The 23,011-nt window shown below is 43.6% G+C and overlaps 1 long non-coding RNA gene and 1 pseudogene across 1 annotated transcript; both read right to left on the minus strand.

Annotated features, from left to right (window-relative positions):
* Positions 1–252: 252 nt before the first annotated feature.
* Positions 253–3,843, minus strand: LOC141410279 (uncharacterized). Its single transcript, XR_012434661.1, has 2 exons — positions 3,016–3,843; positions 253–1,879 (listed from the first exon to the last, which is right to left on the minus strand). It is a non-coding gene; the product is annotated as an uncharacterized lncRNA (long non-coding RNA).
* Positions 3,844–9,777: 5,934 nt separating this feature from the next.
* LOC135970877 (uncharacterized) lies at positions 9,778–21,963 on the minus strand (annotated as a pseudogene).
* Between the last annotated feature and the right edge of the window lie 1,048 nt (positions 21,964–23,011).

Here is a 23,011-nt window from a genome sequence, read left to right on the forward strand (position 1 = left end):
GACCCTCCACATACTGCCAGGCCTTGACCACCAGTAGCCCCACATCCAGGAGGCATCGACGTGCCCACCTCTGGTTGGCAGTGGGCATGCAACCCTGGGGCAGACCCCCTAGAATCCCAGGTATGAGAGAGCTAGGTGAGGGCAAGGGTGGCATCAGAGTGAAGGGGGACTGCCCCTCCACACCTGTGGGTATTTCTCAAAAGACGGAGACAAGACACTGGGAAAAGAAATAAGACACAGAGACAAAGTATAGAGGAAGAAAAGTGGGCCCAGGGCGCCTGCGCTCAGCATACGGAGGATGCTCACCGACACTGGTCTCTGGAGTTCCCTCAGTATTTATTGATCACTATCTCTACTATCTCGGCAAGGGGGATGTGGCAGGACTACACGGTAGTAGTGGGGAGAGGGTCAGGAGGAAAACGTGTGAGCAAAGGACTCTGTGTCATCAATAAGTGTAAGGAAAGGTGCTGTGCCTCGATGTGCACGTCGGCCAGATTGATGTTTGACTTTACACCACATCTCCGTGCAGTGTAGAGCAGTATTGCCGCCAGCATGTCTCGCCTCCAGCTGTAAGGCGGTTTTCTCCTATCTCAGTAAATAGAATGTATGGTCAGGTTTTACCCCGAGACATTCCATTCCCAGGGATGAGCAGGAGACAGATGCCTTCCTCTTATATCAACTGCAAAAAGGCCTCCTCTTCCACTAATCCTCCTCAGCACAGACCCTTTACGGGGGTCGGGCTGGGGGATGGTCAGGTCTTTCCTTTCCCAAGAGGCCATATCTCAGGCTGCGTTAGTGGGGAGAAACCTTGGACAATACCCAGGCTTTCTTGGGCAGAGGTCCCTGAGGCTTTCCGCAGTGCACTGTGTCCCTGGGTACTCGACAAAGGAGAATGGCGATGACTTTTACCAAGCATACTGCCTGCAAACATATTTTCACTAAGGCACATCCTGCACAGCTCTAAATCCATTCAACCTTGAGTCAATACAGCACATGCTTCTGTGAGCGCAGGGCTGGGGCTGGGGTTACAGATTAACAGCATCTCAAGGCAGAAGAATTTTTCTTAGTACAGATCAAAATGGACTTTCTTATGTCTTCATCTTTCTACGTAAGACACAAGAATAGTCTGATCTCTCTTTCTTTCCCCCACACAGAGTGTCACCACTGTATGTCAGCCTCTGGGGGACAGGCTTCAGCTTACACCCACCTTCCAAATTCCACCCTCTCACCTTGGCAGAAGCTGGCCTGGAATTGGGGCCAATGGATGGGTGGCAGACGACACTGTGTTCAGGTCCCCATGACGGCCTCACACAGGGGTGGTGGCCCTGCAGTTCCAGGTGCCACACACACGCCAGCCCCTGCTCGGGCCCTGATCTTTGAGGAGGGGGAGCAGCAGAACCCGGGCACTGACCCCACAGTGCCACTCACACCCACAGACGATTCTCCACACAGGCATCAGGTCTCGGTCCTGGCCACCTCCCCCTGCAGGGCCTCAGCTCTTTTGCGGGACTCACGTGGTCCTTCCTCACATGCAGCTCTGGTAGGATGCATTGCTCTGTACCCAGGGGCTCTGAGGTGACAATGGCCACGCTCGTGCAGAGTGCAAGGGCACAGGCTGGGTGCCCATTGTGGGGACCCTGACTGCAGCACTCCCAGACTATCATCGGGCATGCTGGCCCCCAGGCTTAGCTAGGGCACCAGCGGTAGGAGTGCACAGCTCTGGACTCTGCAGGAGGAGGACAACTGTCACCGCATCTTGATGTTCTCCTGCTGGTGTCACTCTGTGCTTCTCATCTCCTGGTTGTAGGATTCAGGGCAGACTCTCTGAACACCTTGTGGGAAACAGCAGAGTCCAGCAGAGAAGAGGAGAAATGCCCAGCTGCAAAGATGAAAAAATGGCAGGTGTGACATGGGCCCCCATTCAGATTCTGTATTTAAATGAGGTCTTCTAGAACACCTGCTCTCATTGGATAATACTTCAAATATATATATATGTGTGTATATATACATATATTTATATATATGTAAATGTATGTGTGTGTGCATATATATATATATATATATATATATAATTTTTTTTTTTTTGGAGAGAGAGAGTCTCGCTCTGTAGCCCACGCTGGAGTGCAGTGGCATGATCTCGGTTCACCGCCACCTCTGCCTCCCGGGTCCCAGTTCAAGCAATTCTCCTGCCTCAGCCTCCCGAATAGCTAAGATTACAGGCATGCACCACCTTGCCCAGCGAATATGTTTGTTTTTTTGTCTTGAGACGGAATCTTGCTCTGTCACCCATGCTGGAGTGCAGTGGCACGCTCTCGACTCACTGCAATTTCCAACTCCTGGGTTCATGCTATTCTCCTGCCTCAGCCTCCCGAGTAGCTGGGACTACAGGCACCTGCCACCACGTCCGGCTAATGTTTTGTATTTTTAGTAGAGACGGGGTTTCACCGTGTTAGACAGGATGGTCTCGATCTCCTGACCTCGTGCGAGAGAGCGAGGTCACCTGGGCGAAAGAGCGAGACTAAGTCAAAAAAAAAAAAAAAAAAAAGAAAAAAGAAAAAGAAAAAGAACAATATAAGCCAAATTCACTCAAAAGAAATAAAAACAAGATGACAAGTCAATGGCACTGAAAACAGAAAATCAACAGAAGAACTCAATAGAACAATAGCCGTTTCTTCATAAAGATCAACAAAATTGGTCACTATCAAGCCAGGCTAACAAAGAAAAAAAGAAATCACACAAATTACTATAAGGTGAGTACAAAAGTAATGGCAGTTTTAGCATTCTTGGAATTTGCTGTTTGATAATGGAATACCTTCTTAAATAAGTGTGGTTATGTTATTCATCATTTAATGGGCATTTCTTGCCTTTTTCTTTCTTTCTTTTTTTTTTTTTTTTTGCTAATGACTTATTACTTATTTATTTTAGACTATGGAAATGATATCAGACAAAAAGCCAATTCAAGCGACTTTCTTATTCGAGTTCAAAATGGGTCCGAAAGCAGGGGAGACAACTCACAACATCAACGCATTTGGCCCAGGAACTGCTAACTAATGTACAGCGCAGTGGTTCAAGAAGTTTTGCAAAGGAGACGAGAGCCTTGAAGATGAGGAGCATAGTGGGCAGCCACCGGAAGTTGATAACGACCAATTGAGAGCAACCACTGAATTCGATCCTCTTACAGCCACATGAGAAGTTGGCGAAGAACTGAATGTCGACCCTTCTATGGTCATCTGGCATTTGAAGCCAACTGGAAAGTTGAAAAAGCTTGATAAGTGGGTGCCTCATGAGCTGACCAAATAGTTTAAAATGCGTCCTTTTGAAGTGTCATCTTCTCTTATTCTATGAAACAACAATGAACCATTTCTTGATCAGATTGTGACATGCCACGAAAAGTGGATTCCATACAACAGCCAGCTCAGTGGTTGGACTGAGAAGAAGCTCCAAACCACTTCCCAAAGTCAAACTTGCACCAAAAAAGGTCATGGTCACTGTGTGGTGGTCAGCTGCCGGTCTTCTGATCCGCTACAGTTTTTGAATCCTGGTGAAATCATTACATCTGAGAAGTATGCCAAGCCGTTCGATGAGACGCATGGAAAACTGCAGCACCTGGAGCCGGAACTGGTCAACAGGAAAGGCCCAGTTCTCCACAACGCCTGACCACATGTCATACAACCAGGGCTTCAAAGTTGAATAAACTGGGCTATGAAGTTTTACCTCAGCTGCCATATTCATCTGCCCTCTCGCCAACCAACTACCATTTAAGCATCTTGACAACGTTTTGCAGGGAAAACACTTACACAACCAGCAGGATGCAGAAAACGCTTTCCAAGAGCTCATCGAACCCTGAAAGCACGGAATAAACAAGTTTATTTCTCCTTGGCAAAAATGTGTTCATTGTAATGGTTTCTTTTTTTTCTTTTTTTTCTTTTTTTTTTTTTTTTTTAGAAAGAGTCTCACTCTGTCGCCCAGGCCAGAGTGCAAAGGTACAATCTCGGCTCACTGCAACCTCTGCCTCCTGGGTTCAAGAGATTCTCCTGCCTCAGCCTCTTGAGTAGCTGGGATTACAGGCACATGCCACCATGCCTGGCTAATTTTTGTCTTTTTAGTAGAGACGGGATTTCACCATGTTGGTCAGGCTGGTCTCAAACTCCCAAACTCCTGATCCGCCCGCCTCAGCCTCCCAAAGTGCTGGGATTACAGGCGTGAGCCACTGCGCCCAGCCCATTGTAATGGGTTCTATTTTGATTAATAAAGATGTGCTGCAGCCTAGTTATAAAAATTTAAAATTCATGGTCCAAAACCACAATTACTTTTGCACCAACCTAAAATATAAGAATTAAAAGAGCCCTTTATATTAGAGAGCCCATGGATGAGAAAATAATAAAGAATATTACAATCTCCATAACCCACAAACTTGTAAGTTAGACCAACTGGATGAATTAAAAGACACAATCTATTAATACTAAGACACAGGAGAAATAGGTCATCTAAATATATTTATATCTATTAATAAAATGGAATCAATACCTAATAACCTTACAGAAAACTTATAGATTCCAAAAATCTGACATTCTGTCATGTTATTCTAACTGGTGGGATTCGGGGATTTCCATTTCGATAAGAACATAGGTGAGTCGCACACACTTAATTTTACTGCTCATTGGTCAGGAAACATATGTCCACTATAGGATACTGCAGAGCGATGCGTTTTGGAGAATTTAGGTAAGATAATATGATTTTCAGAGTTAAAGGAAGACCACCTGTTTTATGTACAGTAATTCCTCATAATTATCACAGGGGATACCATATTTAAACTTCGGGATATCCCCAGGTATAATTCTTATTTGAGCCACATGTGAACTTCAGACACGGAGGCTGCCCAACTTAGGTGGCTTTCAACAAACGTGGAAGTTAATTCGCAACCTATTTTGTGGAGGCATAAAATTCAATGAGCACTCACTTAACCTTTTATTTTAAATATTATTTTTGTAAACTTTGCATTTCCAATTAGGTGAAATTTTAAACCTGTTTCAGTTCTTATCCACTTTTTTTTTTTTTTTTCCTGAGACAGAGTTTTGCCCTGTCACCCAGGCTGGAGTGCAGTGGCATGGTCTCGACTCACTGCAACCTCCGCCTCCCAGGTTCAAGCGATTCTCCTGCCTCAGCCTCCCAAGTAGTTGGGATTACAAGTGCCCGCCACCATGCCCGGCTAATTTTTGTATTTTTAGTAGAGATGTGGCTTCCCCATGTTGATCAGGCTGGTCTTGAATCCCTGACCTTGTGATCTGCCCACCTTGGTCTACCAAAGTGCTCAGATTACAGGCCTGAGCCACCGCGCCCAGCCTCTCCACTCTTTTGAAGTGGAGGGGAGTAAGGGTTGCTTTAAGTTAGGAGGGACTCCCATGTACCCAACCCATTTGTGTAAATGTCTTCCTTCAGAGTTCTTCAAATCAGCATCACAATTGTTAAAGGTCTCCCACATGGTAATAATTGTGCTACAAGGTTTTACAAACATGAAGTTTATGTTTGGCTGAATTAACCTCCTTGCTGTGGCACAAGGGGGCCATAGGTAGTTTCACCAATTATGAAGCGGGTTCACTGTGCAATGGGTGCCGTTGTTCCTGAGTACAATGAGACCAAACACATTCATACATAAATCCCATGAAGTGAATTTATTACTTACAAATAGCAAACAAAAGACAACAGAGGTCTAGGATTCAATATGAACCGCTACCACAAGATCAGGAAGGCTACCCAGAGCAGATGGATGGAGTTTTGACTGTAAATGCTTCACTTGCACTACAACTGAGGGACCCCAGAAAGCAGCCCACCTTGGGTTTTCTCCCAGGATGTGGTTTGCTGGACACAAGCGTTAAAGGCCATTGTTTCGAGCAGGGACTATAACAGAGCCTGGGCTGTTCTGACCAATGTCACCTGATTATCAGGATATTGCCTTCCCAGCATATCATACAGTTATCTTGAGAACTACCAGTAAGAAAGGGAGGAAAATGGCCCTACACCCTTAAAACTGAAGGATCAGGATATTTGTGGTGACAAGAGGCACAGACAGTAGCGACAGTGTTCTCGTGAGCCATCTACTAGTTCTCTTGACCGGAGAGTGGCACCTGACTGCTTTTCTCTTCCCTTTCAATGGAAACTGTTTCAGAATGTTTTGAATATTTTGAGTTTCTACATCTATAGAGTTGTGGCACATGATCACTGGCAGTGTGGACTCTGCACGGTTAAAGTAAAGAGTTCAGGAGCCCATCAAGCCACATTAGAGGAGACCACCTAATCCTCCAAAGAGTGTCACTCCATCTTCCTGGGGTTAGCTCCACATGCAGTAAGGCCATTATGTCTAAGGCCGGCAAGACTTGCAGTCCGAAGATTCGACTTTTGACATGCTGATAAGCAGCAGTGATAAGAAAAGCCCACACACTGGCTAGGAATTTTTCAATGAAACCAGCTGAGATGCTTCTTCATATGCTTCGGTAGGGGCTAATAGCAAACTCTTTCTTCCCATTGTCTTTACTCATCAGTGCCTGAACCGTGAGGCACCATAGATGTATACCTCATCAGGAGGGTGTACGGGACAGAAGCAAGGGGAGCAGCAGCACAAGAAACAAACAAGGCCACTACTTCTGCCTACATAATAACTATTGTCTTGGAGTGTACAATAATTAATAATGTTCACATGGCTGCCCTAAGCATACAGAGATGGTGACCAGAGTAGGTACAGGGACTACAGAGATACAGCCTGATTCTTGCTAATTAGGACATAAGTGTCGGCTTACGTGCTGTGCTTTTGTGCATTAATAAGCAGCCTCAAAACTGCCCGCTAAGCACAGGCCAAATGTCATGCTGGGGTGCAATTAAACATTCATGTCTAGGAGATGACAGCATTTTAGTGTGGGAGAAGATGACAACAGCTGAAGACCACAAAACACTGTGCAGAACAAAGGGAAGGCCCATCGTCAGCTCACGGTTCTGACCCAGGTGACTGCTGATGTGTTTCGGAACTGTCAGCCGACATCAGGTAGGTCAAGTTGAGCAGGTGTCCTGTATGAGGGCTGGTCCATTCGTTTTGTGTTGCGTTGCCAATGGTTTCAATAGCGTCTCATGCACCCCACTGGTGAGGAAGGAATTAGCACCCTACGTTTACTGGCACTGTTAAACACATAACATCTATTACTAAACAGATAAGCCAGACATCAGTTATTAATTACCTGTAGGAGGATGGTGTAAGCTCCCACAGGCCCAAACAGGGATTAACTTGGGAGCAGAGAGTGGTTTCGCATTAAAAAAGTGAGGATGTTCCTTTTTTTTTTTTTTTTTGGAGACAGAATCTCGCTCTGTCACCCTTCCTGGAGTGCAGGGGTGTGATCTCGGCTCACTGAAAGCTCTGTCTCCTGACTTCACGCCATTCTCCTGCCTCAGCCTCCCTAGAAGCTGGGACTACAGGCGCCCACCACCATGCCCGGCTAATTTTTTGTATTTTTAGTAGAGACGGGGTTTCACCATGTTAGCCAGGATGGTCTCGATCTCCTGACTTCGTGATCCGCCTGCCTTGGCCTCCCTAAGTGCTGGGATTACAGGCGTGAGCCACCACGCCTGGCCAAGGAATCTCCTTTGTTCCTACAGGAGTATATGATTGGTTTGTCTGTTGGCTGGTAGGGAACTGAATCATGTGACACTGACTGGTAAGACTGTAATACTGTAAAATACAATATATAAATTATAATACCATAATGGTGTAATACTATCTACTACAGTACCAAAGGCATCGATGAAAAGCCCAACACTATCATATGTGACTGAGAGACTGAATGCTTCCTCCCTCAGATTGGTTACAACATATTGTCCTATCACAATTCTCTCTCCTTCATTCAAAGTGAACGATCCAAATAACAGACAGAAATAGTAAAGAATAAAGGGTAACAGACGCAAAGAACTCACGAGATGATACTCTATGGTAAAGTTTATGTACTTAGGAATTAATACCAACTCATTATTAGCAAAAAATAAACATCTTTACATCAAGAGTAGTTTTTCCTTTAATAAACAAAGGTGGAATGTGTATAATGGACAAGGGATAAACAAAATTTGTCAAATGAGGCTAGTAAGACAATCCCAACAATTCACAATCATTATTCACTGGTCCATTAATCACAGGGCAATACATACAAATGAAACTTACCTGGCCGGGTGCAGTTGCTCATGCCTGTAATCCCAGCACTTTGGGAGGCCAAGGCGGGCAAATCATGAGGTCAGGAGTTCAAGACCAGCCTAGCCAACATGGCAAAACCCTGTCTCTACTAAAAATACAAAGAATTAGCTGGACGTAGTGGCAGGCGCCTGTAGTCCCAGCTACTCGGGAGGCTGAAGCAGGAGAATCGCTTAAACCTAGGAGGTGGAGGTTGCAGTGAGCCAAGATCACACCACCACACTCCAGTCTGGGCAACAGAGTGAGACTCCATCTCAAAAAAATAGTAATAATGAAATAAAAAAATTAAACTTACCTACATATTAGAAAAACATCAAAATTCAACCATGAATCCAGCACATTATCAGATGAATAGACAAAAATTCTACCAACAAACTTAAGAAAATACCATTATCTATGAAATTCAAGTACTACTGCTTAAAGAGCATTGACAGAACTCTCACCTCAAGGTTTCCCTGCAAAACAAGGTGAAATGCATTCTCAAGACTCTTTAAGAATGAGCCACTGATAAAAACAATATACTTGTAACTTGTGTAACATTTCATACATTTTTTTCAAGTACTACACGATAATTAATTTGCGTCAGGCTTTCCAAATTAGAAAAGCTTCACTTATAGAACTTCTTTCCAGTGGGAGTTTTCACACCACTTTTCAAGTAAATGTGAAAACCAAAAATATTCTTGCAGTTTCTAAACTATTAAGAGTTTTAATCCTGTGTACGTTCTTGTATTTACAAGGTCCAGCCAGCTACAGTCTGCATTTTCCTATGTCCTTGAGTGGGTATGAAAGAAAGGAAACATTCCCACATTCTGGACATTCAAAGGGTTTTTCTCAGGAATGAGCTGATGTCTCCAAATGGAACTAAGACACCTGAAGGCCTTACCACAAATTTAAACTCAAAAGGCTTTTCTCCACTCCGAGTCCTCCCAAATCTTCAAAAACAGGAAAATTTGAAGGCTTGACCACACTTCCTACATTCTTAAGGTTTCTCTGCAGTGTGAGCTCTTTCATGTTTATGAGGGAATGGGAAAGAGTAAATCTTTTACCACATTTCTTAGATTCAAGGGGCTTTATTATTTATTTTTTTGAGATGGAGTATCACTCTGTCGCCAGGCTGGAGTGCAGTGGCACAATCTTGGCTCACTGCAACCTCCGCCTCCCAGGTTGAAGTGATTCTCCTGCCTCAGGCTCCTGAGTAGCTGGGATTACAAGCATACGCTACCACACCCAGCTAATTTTTGTATTTTTAGTAGAGACGAGGTTTCAACATGTTGGCCAGGATGGTCTCGATCTCCTGACCTCATGATCCGCGTGGGCTTCCCCCGAACCTCCTGTGGCTTTTTATGTCCTTGAAAAAGAACTAAGAGAACTGAAATGTGCCACCATGCCCAGCTAATTATTATTATTACTTTGAGATGGAGTCTTGCTCTGTCGCCCAGGCTAGAGTGCAGTGGTGCGATCTCGGCTCACTGCAAGCTCCGCCTCCCGGGTTCACGCCATTCTCCTGCCTCAGCCTCCCGAGTAGCTGGCGTGAGTCACTGTGCCTGGCAGTATTTTATTTTTTGTAGAGACAGGGTTTCACCATGTTGCCCAGGTTATTTCATATTGTTTTAATCCAGGCTGGTTATGAACTCCTGGGCTCAAGCAATACACACACCTTGGCCTCCCAAAGTGCTGGGATTATAGGCTGAGTCACTACACCCAGCATCTATATCATGACTTCTTTCATGGCGAGTAAGGTGACTGGAACGAGTGTAGGCTTTACTGCATCTCTTACATTCATAGGGTTTTTCTCCAGTATGAATTCTTTCGTGGAGGTGAAGGGAACTGAGGCGACTGAAGGCTTGGTCACATTGTTTACATTCATAGGCTTACTCTCCAGTATGACTACTTCTATGGTTACAGAGGGAACTCAAACGATTAAAGGCTTTGCCACATTGTTTACATTCATAGGGTCTCTCTCCAGTATGAATGCTTCCATGGTCATGAAGGGAAGTGGAACAGCTGAAGGCTCTATCACATTTGGTACATTTATAGGGTCTTTCTCCAGTGTGAGTCCTTTCATGCGTCTTAAAAGAACAAGAAAATCTGAATGTTTTCCCACATTCCTTACATTCGTAGGGTTTCTCTCCAGTGTGAGTTCGTTCATGTATTAGACAAGAACCGGAAACAGTGAACGCTTTATCACATTGTTTACATTGATAGGGTTTTTCTCCTGTGTGAATTCTCTGATGTCTTTCAACTGAATTGAGAAAATAAAAAGCTTTACCACATATCATTCATTTATAAGCCAGATTTCCACTGTGCATTATCCTGTGTCTTCTAACACCTGGAACAGAAACGAAGAATTTCCCACACTGTTCACATTTATATTGCTTCTCTCCATATGGTTTGTATCCTGAGTGAGCTAGGATGTGCCTATTAAGGAGGGAATGACATACAAAGACTTTTCCACAAATACTGCATTCACATTGTTTTCATCCAGTAGAAATGTTCTCATTGAGATCAAGATTTGGAATTTGGCTGACAACTTGTCCATCATACTGACTACCTTCTTTGCTTTCACACAGTCTCTGTACCATATGATTTCTGTAAAAAAAAGACAAGCACATTATTATTGCTTGGTTTTATAACTTTCTACTTATTAATAGGTCTTGGACTTACACTGCTACCAATACCAGGGAAAACGCATTTTTTTTTTTTTTTGCCATGACTGAATTATTTGAAAGTAAATGGGTTACTACTGAAAATACAGCTACCACCTGCACGGCTGTGACCAAAATAGTCAGATTCATATACCCAATTTTGTAGTACTATTTTCAAGTAAACTGTTTTTCAAACACTGACTGCTACACTCAAGTACGTTACATTTTAGGTGAAATTTTTCTAAAAAGAAATAAATTTCAAGTGACTCTTATTTGTTTTGATTGCTTGTTTTTAAGCTCATGACATGCTAAGATTCCTTCAGATGACTTTATTTCCTCTTCTCAGTACAAATTATCTTATATCTTTCCCAGGTTTTTCGAAGTGATCTTCAATATTCTGGTCTTTCCATTTGTTTCCTAAAATGCAGACCCACAAAATTATCATGAATTATTACAAACTATAGAAACATTACTACATTTAATGTTCATTGTACACAGTGCCCATGCCTGATTTCTTCACCAAATCATTCCCTTGCCACATTCCAAATCACAAATAGCACTGAAGAGGGGGCGGAGCAAGATGGCCGAATAGGAGCAGCTACAGTCTCCAACTCCCAGCGCGAGCGACATAGAAGACCGGTGATTTCTGCATTTTCAACTGAGGTACTGGGTTCATCTCATTGGGGAGTGCCTGACGATCGGAGCTGGTCAGCTGCTGCAGCCCGACCAGCGAGAGCTGAAGCAGGGCGAGGCATTGCCTCACCTGGGAAGCGCAAGGGGGAAGGGAGTCCCATTTCCTAGCCAGGGGAACTGAGACACACAACACCTGGAAAATCGGGTAACTCCCACCCCAATACTGCGCTTTAAGAAACAGGCACACCAGGAGATCATATCCCACACCTGGCCGGGAGGGTCCCACACCCACGGAGCCTCCCTCGTTGCTAGCGCAGCAGTTTGTGATCTACCGGCAAGGCAGCAGCGAGGCTGGGGGAGGGGCGCCCGCCATTGCTGAGGCTTAAGTAGGTAAACAAAGCTGCTGGGAAGCTCGAACTGGGTGGAGCTCACAGCAGCTCAAGGAAACCTGCCTGTCTCTGTAGACTCCACCTCTGGGGACAGGGCACAGTAAACTAAGACACACAGACACCTCTGCACAGACGCAAACGACTCTGTCTGACAGCTTTGAAGAGAGCAGTGGATCTCCCAACACGGAGGTTGAGATCTGAGAAGGGACAGACTCCCTGCTCAAGCGGGTCCCTGACCCCTGAGTAGCCTAACTGGGAGACATCCCCCACTAGGGGCAGTCTGACACACCACACCTCACAGGGAGGAGTACACCCCTGAGAGGAAGCTTCCAAAGCAAGAATCAGACAGGTACACTCGCTGTTCAGAAATATTCTATCTTCTGCAGCCTCTGCTGCTGATACCCAGGCAAACAGGGTCTGGAGTGGACCTCAAGCAATCTCCAACAGACCTACAGCTGAGGGTCCTGACTGTTAGAAGGAAAACTATCAAACAGGAAGGACACCTACACCAAAACCCCATCAGTACATCACCATCATCAAAGACCAGAGGCAGATAAAACCACAAAGATGGGGAAAAAGCAGGGCAGAAAAGCTGGAAATTCAAAAAATAAGAGCGCATCTCCCCCGGCAAAGGAGCGCAGCTCATCGCCAGCAACGGATCAAAGCTGGACGGAGAATGACTTTGACGAGATGAGAGAAGAAGGCTTCAGTCCATCAAATTTTTCAGAGCTAAAGGAGGAATTACGTACCCAGCGCAAAGAAACTAAAAATCTTGAAAAAAAAGTGGAAGAATTGATGGCTAGAGTAATTAATGCAGAGAAGGTCATAAACGAAATGAAAGAGATGAAAACCATGACACGAGAAATACGTGACAAATGCACAAGCTTCAGTAACCGACTCGATCAACTGGAAGAAAGAGTATCAGCGATTGAGGATCAAATGAATGAAATGAAGCGAGAAGAGAAACCAAAAGAAAAAAGAAGAAAAAGAAATGAACAAAGCCTGCAAGAAGTATGGGATTATGTAAAAAGACCAAATCTACGTCTGATTGGGGTGCCTGAAAGTGAGGGGGAAGATGGAACCAAGTTGGAAAACACTCTTCAGGATATCATCCAGGAGAACTTCCCCAACCTAGTAGGGCAGGCCAACATTCAAATCCAGGAAATACAGAGAACGCCACAAAGATACTCCTCGAGAAGAGCAACTCCAAGACACATAATTGCCAGATTCACCAAAGTTGAAATGAAGGAAAAAATCTTAAGGGCAGCCAGAGAGAAAGGTCGGGTTACCCACAAAGGGAAGCCCATCAGACTAACAGCAGATCTCTCGGCAGAAACTCTCCAAGCCAGAAGAGAGTGGGGGCCAATATTCAACATTCTTAAAGAAAAGAATTTTAAACCCAGAATTTCATATCCAGCCAAACTAAGTTTCATAAGTGAAGGAGAAATAAAATCCTTTATAGATAAGCAAATGCTTAGAGATTTTGTCACCACTAGGCCTGCCTTACAAGAGACCCTGAAGGAAGCACTAAACATGGAAAGGAACAACCGGTACTAGCCATTGCAAAAACATGCCAAAATGTAAAGACCATTGAGGCTAGGAAGAAACTGCATCAACTAATGAGCAAAATAACCAGTTAATATCATAATGGCAGGATCAAGTTCACACATAACAATATTAACCTTAAATGTAAATGGACTAAATGCTCCAATTAAAAGACACAGACTGGCAAACTGGATAAAGAGTCAAGACCCATCAGTCTGCTGTATTCAGGAGACCCATCTCACACGCAGAGACATACATAGGCTCAAAATAAAGGGATGGAGGAAGATTTACCAAGCAAATGGAGAACAAAAAAAAGCAGGGGTTGCAATACTAGTCTCTGATAAAACAGACTTTAAACCATCAAAGATCAAAAGAGACAAAGAAGGCCATTACGTAATGGTAAAGGGATCAATTCAACAGGAAGAGCTAACTATCCTAAATATATATGCACCCAATACAGGAGCACCCAGATTCATCAAGCAAGTCCTTAGAGACTTACAAAGAGACTTAGACTCCCATACAATAATAATGGGAGACTTCAACACTCCACTGTCAACATTAGACAGATCAACGAGACAGAAAGTTAACAAGGATATCCAGGAATTGAACTCATCTCTGCAGCAAGCAGACCTAATAGACATCTATAGAACTCTCCACCCCAAATCAACAGAATATACATTCTTCTCAGCACCACATCATACTTACTCCAAAATTGACCACGTAATTGGAAGTAAAGCACTCCTCAGCAAATGTACAAGAACAGAAATTATAACAAACTGTCTCTCAGACCACAGTGCAATCAAACTAGAACTCAGGACTAAGAAACTCACTCAAAACCGCTCAACTACATGGAAACTGAACAACCTGCTCCTGAATGACTACTGGGTACATCACGAAATGAAGGCAGAAATAAAGATGTTCTTTGAAACCAATGAGAACAAAGATACAACATACCAGAATCTCTGGGACACATTTAAAGCAGTGTGTAGAGGGAAATTTATAGCACTAAATGCCCACAAGAGAAAGCAGGAAAGATGTAAAATTGACACTCTAACATCGCAATTAAAAGAACTAGAGAAGCAAGAGCAAACACATTCGAAAGCTAGCAGAAGGCAAGAAATAACTAAGATCAGAGCAGAACTGAAGGAGATAGAGACACAAAAAACCCTCCAAAAAATCAATGAATCCAGGAGTTGGTTTTTTGAAAAGATCAACAAAATTGACAGACCACTAGCCAGACTAATAAAGAAGAAAAGAGAGAAGAATCAAATCGACGCAATTAAAAATGATCAAGGGGATATCACCACCGACCCCACAGAAATACAAACTACCATCAGAGAATACTATAAACACCTCTACGCAAATAAACTGGAAAATCTAGAAGAAATGGATAATTTCCTGGACACTTACACTCTTCCAAGACTAAACCAGGAAGAAGTTGAATCCCTGAATAGACCAATAGCAGGCTCTGAAATTGAGGCAACAATTAATAGCCTACCAACCAAAAAAAGTCCAGGACCAGATGGATTCACAGCTGAATTCTACCAGAGGTACAAGGAGGAGTTGGTACCATTCCTTCTGAAACTATTCCAATCAATAGAAAAAGAGGGAATCCTACCTAACTCATTTTATGAGGCCAACATCATCCTGATACCAAAGCCTGGCAGAGACACAACAAAAAAAGAGAATTTTAGACCAATATCCCTGATGAACATCGATGCAAAAATTCTCAATAAAATACTGGCAAACCGGATTCAGCAACACATCAAAAAGCTTATCCACCATGATCAAGTGGGCTTCATCCCTGGGATGCAAGGCTGGTTCAACATTCGCAAATCAATAAACATAATCCAGCATATAAACAGAACCAAAGACAAGAACCACATGATTATCTCAATTGATGCAGAAAAGGCTTTTGACAAAATTCAACAGCCCTTCATGCTAAAAACGCTCAATAAATTCGGTATTGATGGAACGTACCTCAAAATAATAAGAGCTATTTATGACAAACCCACAGCCAATATCATACTGAATGGGCAAAAACTGGAAAAATTCCCTTTGAAAACTGGCACAAGACAGGGATGCCCTCTCTCACCACTCCTATTCAACATAGTGTTGGAAGTTCTGGCTAGGGCAATCAGGCAAGAGAAAGAAATCAAGGGTATTCAGTTAGGAAAAGAAGAAGTCAAATTGTCCCTGTTTGCAGATGACATGATTGTATATTTAGAAAACCCCATTGTCTCAGCCCAAAATCTCCTTAAGCTGATAAGCAACTTCAGCAAAGTCTCAGGATACAAAATTAATGTGCAAAAATCACAAGCATTCTTATACACCAGTAACAGACAAACAGAGAGCCAAATCAGGAATGAACTTCCATTCACAATTGCTTCAAAGAGAATAAAATACCTAGGAATCCAACTTACAAGGGATGTAAAGGACCTCTTCAAGGAGAACTACAAACCACTGCTCAGTGAAATCAAAGAGGACACAAACAAATGGAAGAACATACCATGCTCATGGATAGGAAGAATCAATATCGTGAAAATGGCCATACTGCCCAAGGTTATTTATAGATTCAATGCCATCCCCATCAAGCTACCAATGAGTTTCTTCACAGAATTGGAAAAAACTGCTTTAAAGTTCATATGGAACCAAAAAAGAGCCCGCATCTCCAAGACAATCCTAAGTCAAAAGAACAAAGCTGGAGGCATCACGCTACCTGACTTCAAACTATACTACAAGGCTACAGTAACCAAAACAGCATGGTACTGGTACCAAAACAGAGATATAGACCAATGGAACAGAACAGAGTCCTCAGAAATAATATCACACATCTACAGCCATTTGATCTTTGACAAACCTGAGAGAAACAAGAAATGGGGAAAGGATTCCCTATTTAATAAATGGTGCTGGGAAAATTGGCTAGCCATAAGTAGAAAGCTGAAACTGGATCCTTTCCTTACTCCTTATACGAAAATTAATTCAAGATGGATTAGAGACTTAAATGTTAGACCTAATACCATAAAAATCCTAGAGGAAAACCTAGGTAGTACCATTCAGGACATAGGCATGGGCAAAGATTTCATGTCTAAAACACCAAAAGCAACGGCAGCAAAAGCCAAAATTGACAAATGGGATCTCATTAAACTAAAGAGCTTCTGCACAGCAAAAGACACTACCATCAGAGTGAACAGGCAACCTACAGAATGGGAAAAAATTTTTGCAATCTACTCATCTGACAAAGGGCTAATATCCAGAACCTACAAAGAACTCAAACAAATTTACAAGAAAAAAACAAACAACCCCATCAAAAAGTGGGCAAAGGACATGAACAGACATTTCTCAAAAGAAGACATTCATACAGCCAACAGACACATGAAAAAATGCTCATCATCACTGGCCATCAGAGAAATGCAAATCAAAACCACAATGAGATACCATCTCACACCAGTTAGAATGGCAATCATTAAAAAGTCAGGAAACAACAGGTGCTGGAGAGGATGTGGAGAAATAGGAACACTTTTACACTGTTGGTGGGATTGTAAACTAGTTCAACCATTATGGAAAACAGTATGGCGATTCCTCAAGGATCTAGAACTAGATGTACCATATGACCCAGCCATCCCATTACTGGGTATATACCCAAAGGATTATAAATTATGCTGCTATAAAGACACATGCACACGTATGTTTATTGCAGCACTATTCACAATAGCAAAGACTTGGAATCAACCCAAATGTCCATCAGTGACAGATTGGATTAAGAAAATGTGGCACATATACACCATGGAATACTATGCAGCCATAAAAAAGGATGAGTTTGAGTCCTTTGTAGGGACTTGGATGCAGCTGGAATCCATCATTCTTAGCAAACTATCACAAGAACAGAAAACCAAACACCGCATGTTCTCACTTATAGGTGGGAACTGAACAATGAGATCACTCGGACTCAGGAAGGGGAACATCACACACCGGGGCCTATCATGGGGAGGGGGGAGGGGGGAGGGATTGCACTGGGAGTTATACCTGATGTAAATGACGAGTTGATGGGTGCAGCATAGCAACATGGCACAAGTATACATATGTAACAAACCTGCACGTTATGCACATGTACCCTACAACTTAAAGTATAATAATAATAAATAAATAAATAAATAAATAAATAAATAAATAAAGAAAAAAAAAAAAAAAAAAAAAAAAAAAAAAAAAAAAACAAATAGCACTGAAGATAGGGAAATACTTCTGTAATTAAGTGAAATGTGTTGTCGTTCTCACCTACAAAAGCCAGGTTCCTGCAGGTTTCCTGCATCACTTTTCTGGAGAGATTCTTCTCAGAAGAATCTAGCAAAGCCCATTCCTCCTGGGTAAAGTTCACAGCCACATCCTCAAAAGCCACGGAGTCCTAGAACATTCCACACATGTGGATAGAAGGATGGGTGAGACTGACAGCACTGGGAATCTATACTCAATTCATAAGCTATTTACATGATTCTAAAATTTCCAAGCATTTATTTTATGACTTGTCACAACTCTTACTCTGTTCACACATACTCCCCCCGACACAGCAGTACGAATGCTAGAATTAACTATTCAAAAAGGCAACAGCAAAGTAGAAACACCCATCTCTTTAGAGAAGCCAAGAAGTAAGATGTGCTGCTAGGAGTTACCTTTTAACTTCACTTTGTACATTTCTAGTATCTGCCATAATAAAGTCCTACCTGATGTGCATAAGTGAGTTAATATTATCAGTCCTGAGACTACTTATTCTTAAAAACGGCTGCTCACAAAGTTCAGTCTTTGTATTAGTAACTTACATTTTGAAAGGGATTCCACCAACCCAAGTAATAAGAATGACTCACTGCATCTAAATGGCTTATGCAATATATTTGCCACAACTTTTTCTGCTGAAGTTCTGTTATTTTGTGTCACTGCAGCGGTCCTTAGGGAACCAGACACCAAAACACAGTCTGAACACTAAGTGTTCAATGAGTTTCCCTGGTAGACAATGTTTTACATGTGCTGTCACTTGTTAACTGGGGAGTTGAGCCCATCCCATGTGATTACACCAAGACAGAATAGGCTTATTAAATTTAATTGAGAAGTAAATAAAACCAATAATTGATATTTAACAATACTAAGACAACAATTTTTAAAATTTGTATTGCACAATGTCAAGGCAGAAAGGAATAAGAGGAAATATGACACATGTTTTTTAAAATGACATTAATGTCACCACTTCCAGATGCTAATCCTATGAAATCACATAAATTCCCAAATCAGGGAATTTAAAACATTAGGCAAGAAAAACTACTTTTTCATATGTAGTAAAAATGACAAATGTCTAATGGTTTTTAGTCCTCTAAAAAAAGAGTGATGGCTTGTCTAACATACTTCTAAGATTTTCAAATGAAAATATTCAGGACAGGACAGTATTAGCAGAGAGATGAGCAAGCAGACCAAGGGAAAAAAGTCTTAATGACCCAGCATTTATATGGAAAGTTGAGGAATGATAGAGTAGGCACTGTAGAATAGAAAAAGAAATCATATGCACTTTAAAATGTGAGGTAAACCAGGCTGGCACCTACTTGGGAAAATGCATTGCATTCTTCTCTATTCCATGAACAATAATCAACTTATTACATATCAAATATGAAAGATAAAACCAGAACACTTTCAGAAGTCACAGGAAGATTTTTTTTTTTTACGAAGGATTAGGCAGAATTTTTTTTATGTAAGAAAAAAGTGATAAAGAAACAGACAAACTCAAACATATTAAAATTTAGGGAATAAAAAGAAAATAGAGTGGGCCGGGCGTGGTGGCACACGCCTGTAATCCCAGCACCTTGGGAGGCTGAGGCGGGTGATCACCTGAGGTCAGGAGATCACCTGAGGTCAGGAGGTTGAGACCAACCTGGCCAACATGGCAAAACCCCGTCTTTTTGTTGTTTGTTTGTTTGTTTTTTGAGACGGAGTCTTGCATTGTCGCTTGGGCTGGGGTGCAGTGGCAAGATCTTGGCTCACTGCAACCTCCACCTCCTGGGTTCAAGCAATTCTCTTGCCTCAGCCTCCTGAGTAGCTGGGATTACAGGTGCCTGCCACCACGCTCAGTTAATTTTTTTTGGATTTTTAGTAGAGACAGGGTTTCATCATGTTGGCCAGGCTGGTCTGGAACTCCTGACCTCGTGATCTGCCCACCTTGGCCTCCCAAAGTGCTGGGATTACAGGAATGAGCCACCGTGCCAGGCCTAATACCCTGTGTTTACTAAAAATACAAAAATTAGCTGGGTGTGGTGGTGGGTGCCTATAATCCCAGTTACTCGGGAGGCTGACACAGGAGAATCACTTGAACCCGGGAGGTGGAGGTTGCAGTAAGCAGAGATGGCTCCACTGCACTCCAGCCGGGCTACAGAGCAAGACAGCGTCTCCAAAAAAACAAAAAACAACAACAAAAGAAAACCTCAGATATTTAGATACCAGGATACAGATGTGTCCACTGTCATAAATTCCTCACCATGCTGCAAGAGGGGAACTGACATTCTGGTGAATCTTTGTAAATCATCAATTTATCTATCACACTTTTATTTCACCGGTAGCATTTACAAAGCTAATTCCTACAATTCCATTTGAAATTACCCTTAAAAAGAACAGAACTTTAAAACTTACTACACTCACTCTGGGGAAGAAAGAAATATGGAGTTTTAGCAAATAAAATACATCATTTTACCTTGCCTCTTTGGAAATAGTATTTTTATCTTTCAAGCTGTACTGACAAAATGTATCTTATTGTCAATGAAAACCTGAAACTCAAATAAGCAGACAAGCCTTTTCAAGGTAACAAACTCAGGGAGAGGTAGTGCTGAATCCAACACAGACCTTTCTAAGTGTCACGGCAGGCCATTCTATCACTCGGGACACCCATCCTGTTCAGTAAAGTACTCAGTGACCACCTAGGAGGCACTGGCACTGCTCTTTGTCCTCCTGTGCGCCTTAAGTGCATTTTAATATTCAAGTTCTTGCACGTCCTCTCTGGGGTGGGTTTTCCTTGCCCTTTGGGACAGTTTTTCTCTCTTCACAAGTCTCAGACAATCTAGAGAGCAGAAATCATTTCTGCCTTTTCCTCTCAATATCAGCATCCGATTGGCAGACCATCGATGTGTCTCCGAGGAATAAAAACTCGGGCTGGAGGAACAATTTTAATGACCTAACTTTAATGACATTACGTTGTATTGTCCATTAATTTTAATGTCCTAAAATTTCAATAACCCTAAGGCGTCACCATTTTAGATGAAACTATACCAGGAGATTCCTCTAAGGCCAAGAGCACCCAGCTGCTCCCCTGAGAGACTCTACCCCCTACCTCAGGCTGTCCTTGGCGATGAGATGACCCCGGGGCTGATACTCACTAGACCCTCCAATAGACATGGCCACTGTGGGTATCCTGGGTCATCCCCAGACAGTTTTAAAATGCCAGGACTAGGAAAAGACAGGAGGGTGGCTGAGGACACAACACCCTGTAAAGTTTTCACGGGGAGACCTCAACCTAAACACATTTTGGTCATATGTACACTTAGGAAGGATGAAAAGAAGAGAGGCACAAATATTTTTTTTTTACAGTAGAGTGTCAGATGATTTATTCTCCACTTTCCTCTCATGTAAAATGCTTGGAAAGAGAAAAATATTTTGGCCAAGGTGGCTCACGCCTGTAATCCCAGCGCTTTAGGAGGCCGAGGCGGGCGATCAATTAAGGTCAGGAGTTCGAAACCAACCTAGCCAACATGCCGAAACCCTGTCTCTACTAAAAATACAAAAATTAGCTGGACGTGGTGGTGGGTGCCTATAAGCCCAGCTACTTGGGAGGCTGAGGCAGGAAAATCGCTTGAACCCGGGAGTCAGAGGTTGCAGTGAGCTGAGACTGCACCACTGCACTCCAGCCTGGCGACAGGGTGAGACTCTGTCTCAAAACAAAACAAAACAAACAAACAAAATATATATATGTGTGTGTGTGTATATATATGTATGTATGGTTTGCTTCCTCATTAACCTTATCAAAGCCTCTCATTTACGCCCCTCCTGTGGACCCCAAACCACAAACCATGACTGCGGTACCCGGTTTGTGAATCACCGTTTGCTCAAACACACCGTTTAACGTTTAAACAAAGTCTCAGGTTAATTTTAGGGGGAGAAAGGTGGGACTGGAAGCCCACGAACCACAGTTCCTCCCACGCTGGAACCCCCCTCACAGTGTCGGGGCTCTCCCGGATCACCCTCCAGTGGTCACCGCACTACCTGGGTGGGGGAGGCGCGGGGTTCCCGAAAGGGCTCCGGCCGGCGGAAGTGGGGCCCGCAGGTACAGACAGGACCCAGGGGTCCCGCTGCCCGCCCCGCCCGGCCCTGCACAGAAGGGGACTGAGGCCCGGCTGCGCCGCGGCGACTCGGTCCGCAGGTTCCGCAGCCGATGGCTGGCTCCAGCAGGTTTCAACCAGCGCTCTTCCCCACTTCAGGAAGCCAGGCGCAGTCCACTCACCATTCCTCGGCTCCCCGGATGTCCCGGAGTCAGCGAGGAATGTCCCAATACCCGCAGGTCACAGGGTGGCCGAGGCTGCTGCGGAGCCACCTGGGCCTCCCAGAGCCAAGAAGTAGCAGCGGAGACTCACAGAAAGAGCCTACTGCGGCCAAGGGCAGACAGAGCGCCCGCCAGCCGGATCCCGGAAGCCGCCCTCTCCTTTCCGGCGGCGCGCCTGATTGAACGCTCCCCGCCCCAACGCCCCTGATTGCAGGGGGCTTCAGGCCCCGCCCCCTCAGGCCCTGAGTGACAGGAGATTGCGAGCTCACGCGAGGCTGGTTGAGGCCAGAAAGACCGTTTTGGCCTAGCGGTTTGTAGAGGGTGCGTCCTTCCTGCCCTGGGATCTCACCATGCAAGGACATTCCCAATTAAACTTGTGTAGAAGAAGATTATAGCTATTTGTGCATAAAATATATATAAAATTGCAAGCAATATAATGACAATTCTGTAACTGCCCAGTGGGTTCACCTTGCCCGCTACCTAGACAGAGCCGGTTTCTCAAGAGGGGGGAATAGCAAGAGAGAAGGAGTAATTCACGCAGAGTCGGCTGTGCGGGAGACTGGAGTTTTTAATTTACTTTTATTTTTCTGAAACAGAGTCTTGCTCTGTCGCCCAGGCTGGAGTGCAGCCTCGGAGTTTTATGATTATTCAAATCAGTCTCCCTGAGCATTCGGGGATAAGAGTATTTAGAAAGTTTATTTTGCCAAGGTTGGGGATGCTTGTGCATGACACAGCCTCAGGATGTCCTGATGACAGTGGCCCAAGGTGGTCAGAGCACAGCTTGGTTTTGTTGGAGATAAATGCTCGGTGCCGCAAAGTGAAACCAGCACTCAAGCGAAAGTTTTCTCAGCCACACAATTTACTTCTGCAGAAGCGTGCTGCTCGCATCAATCACAATCGCAAGAGCACACGGAACAAAGGAAAGCGGGGGTTTTTATTCCTAACGCAATCCCTACCTCTGGCATGGGCTGGGGCCAGACCTCAAGATCTAAACCGATCCGGTGGGCTATTT

Source organism: Macaca fascicularis, chromosome 5, assembly GCF_037993035.2.
Source record: "Macaca fascicularis isolate 582-1 chromosome 5, T2T-MFA8v1.1".
NCBI lineage: Eukaryota > Metazoa > Chordata > Mammalia > Primates > Cercopithecidae > Macaca > Macaca fascicularis.